Raw genomic sequence first — 6310 nt, 5'->3', positions numbered from 1 at the left:
AAAAGAAGATAGCCACAGGCCCCCATAGCACATGTCTACTTAAAATGTATACATCAGAATTTAAAGTCAAAATTATTTAAATCATGCTGAAATTTTATTAATTTGAAAGTTTAATTAAATCTTGGTAACTGTTTTTATAAATACATAACTTTTTGCATTATTAGTTTTCAATGCCCATTTTGGGCTCCATAGTAGAGAGCTAACATCATGCTTCCTGCACATTACAAGTGTGTGTGTGTAGACACCACGCATATTATAGATTTAAGAGTAATATGGGGCTTCCCTGGTGGTGCAGTGGTTACGAATCCGCCTGCCAATGCAGGGGACACGGGTTCGAGCCCTGGTCCGGGAAGATCCCACATGCCGTGGAGCAACTAAGCCCGTGCACTACAACTACTGAGCCTGTGCTCTACAGCCCTCGAACCACTACTGAGCCCACAAGCCACAACTACTGAAGCCCGCGCGCCTAGAGCCCGTGCTCCGCAACAAGAGAAGCCAACGCAGTGAGAAGCCCACACACCGCAACGAAGAGTAGCCCCCGCACGCCGCAACTAGAGAAAGCCCACGTGCAGCAACAAAGACTCAATGTAGCCAAAAATAAAATAAATAAATGTATTTTTTTAAAAAAGAGTAATACGAATTTTTTAATGTCTCATGGTGCTCCTAGCCACCATGTGGTACCTCTGGAATCACAAAGACAAACAAGAATGCGGACGTGCAGCATCAATGGGACATTATACTTGGTTATGTGTGAATCTCTTGCATTCATGCTCTCCGGAAGGAAGGGTTTGACAAGTCAATTTGTCTTTTCTTTCACCTCAACTTTCTGCAGCTCAATTTCTCCGGCCCTCTGAAGCAGTGGCCTCGCCAAGATCAGGGTAGGCACAGCCCACAGACCTTCATGGCATCCAGAAATAGTCGCCTTTTGTTTTGAAAACAGTGTAAGCCGCTGCGCAGAAGTATTTCCCTGGGGCCTGAACAGTTGTGAGTCACGCCAGTGGCTGTCCTGAGAAGCACACAGCTCCGGGCTCAGGGCTCTGCCAGCACTGACCACTGGATTCCAAGGCGGAGATGCCCACGCACTCTCTACCACATGTATTCTGTATGTTCTTGTGGTATGTGGCACCCTCCAAAGCATGGAGCCCAGGGCCGGGCCCTCTTACCCAGGTCGCAGGGCAATATTGGATTAGGACCTCCCTTTGCCTCCTGGGGCAGCCCAGCCCATGTTGTAGAGCTACCCAGGACAGGACAGTAAAAGACTGTGACAAAAAAACACTTCCAGGCTCACCTGTGCTTCACGGGATACACTCTCACTTTTTTGTGTTAATTCAGTATTTTTATAGATTATACTCCATTTAAAGTTATTACAAAATAATGGCCAAATTTCCCTGTGCTGTACTATATATCCTCATTGCTTATTTATTTTATATATAGTAGTTTGCATCTCTTAATCTCCTACCCCTATCTTGCCCCCTGCCCCCCATACAGGCTCACTTTTGAAGCCACTTGCCGGACGCGTTACCGCAGGCAGAGATCGCCTGACCCACTGCAAGGCTGTTTTATGGGAAGACAAGCCCCATCCCAGGCAGGCTCTACAGCAGCTTTTGCGGAGAGGGCTGGGTGCTTCCCGCAAAACCTCATTGGAGCCAGCCAGAGCTGGGAATGAAGCCCAGGCACTGTGGCTGTGTGCGAGGTCCCCTGGCCCTGGGATGGCATGGGGGGCACCAGGAGGGAGTTTCATGAGGACAGCTGGGCCTGCTCAGAGCCCAGTGGACCAGGCTGAGGAAACAGGAGTCACCACAGCCACGGAGAGCTAAGTATGCACCAGTCCCACTCACAAGATCTCTGGGAAAAGACCATGGATGAGCTGGTGAGGTGGTCACGTTTGCCATTTCTCCTTTTCACAGACCAAGTCTCCTCTGATGGAGGGCAGAGGAACGGGCCATGAATATGAATGGGCAACTTCCAGAATAATGGAAACCCTACAGGACAAAATGGTTCAGGCCCTTCAACAGATAAACTGTAAAGAAAAGAAAGGGATGGGGGACTTCCCTGGTGGCACAGTGGTTGAGAATCTGCCTGCCAATGCAGGGGACACGGGTTCGAGCCCTGGTCCGGGAAGATCCCACATGCTGCGAGCAACTAAGTCCGTGTGCCACAACTACTGAGCCTGAGCTCTAGAGCTCACGAGCCACAACTACTGAGCCCACGTGCCACAACTACTGAAGCCCGCGTGCCTAGAGCCCATGCTCTGCAACAAGAGAAGCCACCGCAATGAGAAGCCCACGCACCGCAACGAAGAGAAGACCCCACTTGCCGCAACTAGAGAAAACCAGCACGCAGCAACGAAGACTCAACACAGCCTAAATAAATAAATAAATAAACAAATAAATTAAAACATAAATAAATGAAATAAAATTGGAACGATACAGAGAATATTAGCATGGCCCCTACACAAGGATGACACAAATTCATGAAGCATTCCATGTTTTTGTGGGAATGTAAACTGGTACAGCCACTATGGAGAACAGTATGGAAGTTCCTTAAAAAACTATAAAAAAATAGAACTACCATATGACCCAGCAATCCCACTCCTGGGCATATATACAGAGCAAACCATACTTCGAAAAGCTGTATGCACCCCAATGTTCATTGCAGCACTATTTACAATAGCCAAGACATGGAAGCAACCTAAACATCCATCGACAAATGAATGGATAAAGATGTGAGGGTTTCCCTGGTGGCGCAGTGGTTGAGAATCTGCCTGCCAATGCAGGGGACACGGGTTCGAGCCCTGGTCTGGGAAGATCCCACATGCCGCGGAGCAACTGGGCCCGTGAGCCACAACTACTGAGCCTGCGCGTCTGGAGCCTGTGCTCCGCAACAAGAGAGGCCGCGATAGTGAGAGGCCCGCGCACCGCGATGAAGAGTGGCCCCCGCTCGCCGCAACTAGAGAAAGCCCTCGCACAGAAATGAAGACCCAACACAGCAAAAATAAATAAATAAGTTAATTAAAAAAAAAAAAGAAGATGTGGTACATATATACAATGGAATATTACTCAGCCATAAGAAAGAACGAAATAATGCCATTTGCAGCAACATGGATGGACCTAGAGATTATCATACTAAGTGAAGTAAGTCAGAGAAAGACAAATATCATGTGATATCACTTATATATGGAATCTAAAAAATGCCACATGAACTTATTTACAAAACAGAAACAGACTCACAGACTTTGAAAGCAAACTTATGGTTACCAAAGGGGAAACATGGGGGGAGAGATAAATTAGGAATTTGAGATTAACATACATATGCTACTATATATAAGATAGATAACCAACAAGGACCTACTGTATAGCACAGAGAACTCAATATTCTGTAATAACCTATATGTGTAAAGAATCTGAAAAAGAATGATTATATGTATATGTATAACCGAATCACTTTGCGGTACACCTGAAACTAACACAAGATTGTAAATCCACTATACTCCAATTAAAATTTTTTTTAAAAGACAAGCTAAACTTACTGTAGAGATGCAAAATTGGGTGATAAAACACTTGTTTTTTTGTGACTAATATAAAAGTCAAGATCATGGTTACTTCTGGGCGAGGGAGGGGGCTATGATTGGGATGGGAAACATGAAGTGGTTTCTAGGGTGCCTGGCAAAGCTCTATTTCTTGACCTAGGTGGTAGTTAAAAGGATGTTCGGCTCAAAATGATTCATTGTCATACACTTGTTTTGCTTGTGTCTGTGTTTTACTTTATAATAAAGAGGGTTTGAAAAATAAAAACAGTCTGCTATATAATCTACAAGGACTTCATTTTGCTGTTCTTAGGACCCAGAAACCCTCAGTATAGTTCTTAAAATTTCCAATTCTCTGGTATCTGTTGCGGTCACACCATTCATACGGTTGTTTTCCAGATGTTGAGCATATGTTCTGGCTATTCTGGGACAACCGTGATTTTAAATAGTCTATCTGCATGTCATTGAAAATCATCATTTCCCCCTAAATTCCAGGATCTTGATGAATTATAGCTACATGAACCAAATCATTAAGCATTGTTTGAGATCGTAGGGCTGAAAAAAAAAAAAAACGCCACCTCACATTTACAAAGTTGAGCTCACAGTGACCCATGTTCTGTTGAGGGAAGATTGTGTGTGCAGCACATTCTGGTCAGAATGCCTCTGGGCGAGGGAACAGTTCCCTGAGCAATGTCCTCTTCCTTGAGGTACAGTGATTGGCATCCGGGGGACCAAGGATGGTAGATACATTTCTTCTGAAGTAAGAAGAGCCAGAGGGTGGGCCTGGTTCAACAACCATCGGGGCCAAGGATGGGAAAGTAAGGTGAGCAGGCAAGTCTCCAGGTTAGAAGCAGAGATAGAACAGGGGCAAGGCCAGGGGGCAGGACATGGACAGGGCAAGAGTAGGTATGTGTTTGGAAGTGGTGGCTTTCCTCGCTGGCCATCCATCTTATGGGGTGTGCTAAGATGACCTGGTTTATGGGCGGCCCCATCCCTCTGCCATCTCCCCCCTAGGCAGTTGGGTAGGGCAAGGAAGAATTGAGCTCCTCCAAATTTGTCTAAGGAAAGACCTTTGCCTTTTCCTGAGAAGAAAATCAGGTTTCCTCTGGTGCTTCTGATCTACCTCCTCTTCCCACAGTACATATTAACTAGAGCTAGCCAAGGTCTCTGCCACAACCCAGTACTTCCTCCCCCGTGTTCTCCTGCTTCCCATCTCTAGTGCGCAGGCTGTTATGGTGGGAGGTATGAATCCCCAGAACCTGTGACTATGTCACCTTATGTGGCAAAAAGGACTTTACAGATGTGACCAAGTTCAGGATCTCACGATGGGGAAATCAGCCGGGATTATCCAGCTGGACCCAGTGTGATCACAAGGGTCCTTCTAAGAGGGAGGCAAGAGGGTCAGAGCTAGAGAAGGTGATGTGATGATGGAAGCAGAGGTGAGAGAGAGACATTGAGAGAGAGATTGGAAGATGCTATGTTGAAGGCTTTGAAGATGGAGGGAGGGGCCATGAGCTAAAGAATGCAGGCAGCCTGTAGCTGGAAAAGGCAAGGAAATGTATTCTCCCCTAGAGGCTCCTGAAGGAACACAGCCAACACCTTGATGTCTGGACTTCTAACCTTCCAAACTTTAAGATGATAAATGGGTATTGTTTTAAGTCACTAAGTTTGTGGTCATTTGTTACAGCAGCGATAGGAAACTCATACAGGGAGGAAATGGGGCAGGCTCTCGATGAGCCAGCTGAGGCAGGGAGTGGTAGAAGATGCTGTGGGGTGCCCAGACAGGGGCCACCGACAGTGGAATTCCACGGGGCTGAGGAAGCCTGTGAGCCTGCATGGGTGGAGAAAGTGGGCTTCAGCTTTTCAACAGGGACAGCTGAAGCAGTGGGAGGGAGGAGAGTCTTGGGTTGTTTTCTCTGATTGTCCGCTTGGAGCCCAAGGTCTGTTGGTCCATGCCATATTTCCCTTTTGCCCTCATTGTAGGGTATCCCTTTGGCCTCCCTTAAAGCTGACAGGCACTGTGTCCTACCAGGGCAAGGAGAAGGCTTGCTAGATATTAACAGGCAGCTGGCATTATGAGTTGGTCTCAGAGGCAGTAGGGATGAAAGCTCTAGTGATCAAGGAATGGAATGTTCTGGATAGAGGGAGGTGAATTGACAGGTTACCTGTTAGCTGGATGATGAGTTAGCATAGGGCCACATGAGTCATTCAGTTCGGCTGCCAGGAATGAATTGGAAAGCTGTGGTGACTCTTGCCCAGTGACAGGAACTCTGGAAGCTTCAGTTCCCTCAGCTGTGAAATGGGCTGAACATACTATCTACCTCACAGGGCTGTAACTAGGCTTAAGGAGCTAATCCACGGGAAACAGTGCAGTGTCAGCACACAGAAAGCACTCAAGGAAGTTTATAATTATGTAACACTGCAGCCTCAATTGGAAATCAGGGAGAGGGTGGCCTGTGGAGGTGGAAAGGCCCTTTGGTAAACAGGGCAAAGGGAGGTCTGTTGAATGCAGGTGGTGAGGTGTATCGGATCACGCCGTAACACGGGTGGGGTACATCCATCAGGAAGTCCAGCAGGATGCTCGGTAATCAGGAAGCGGATGTCAAAGCCTGTCCTCGGCAGGGATGCATGCATGGTGGGGGGCTGGGGGGTAACGTGACACACCCTGAAAGGCAGGCCTCGGGACCTGACACTCACCTCATCCCTATCCCAGTAACATGGGGCATGACTCTACCGTGCTGAGGAGTGGCCAGGAAGTCCAGGGGTCCATCCTGGGGCCAGGCC

At 47.4% G+C, this 6310-nt stretch overlaps 1 pseudogene; it reads left to right on the top strand.

Annotated features, from left to right (window-relative positions):
• The first annotated feature begins 2392 nt into the window (after window positions 1-2392).
• On the top strand, window positions 2393-2493 carry LOC130706550 (U6 spliceosomal RNA; annotated as a pseudogene).
• Window positions 2494-6310: the final 3817 nt, after the last annotated feature.

Source organism: Balaenoptera acutorostrata, chromosome X (genome assembly GCF_949987535.1).
Source record: "Balaenoptera acutorostrata chromosome X, mBalAcu1.1, whole genome shotgun sequence".
Taxonomy (NCBI): Eukaryota; Metazoa; Chordata; class Mammalia; order Artiodactyla; family Balaenopteridae; genus Balaenoptera; species Balaenoptera acutorostrata.
This window is presented reverse-complemented; position numbering and strand designations above follow the sequence as displayed.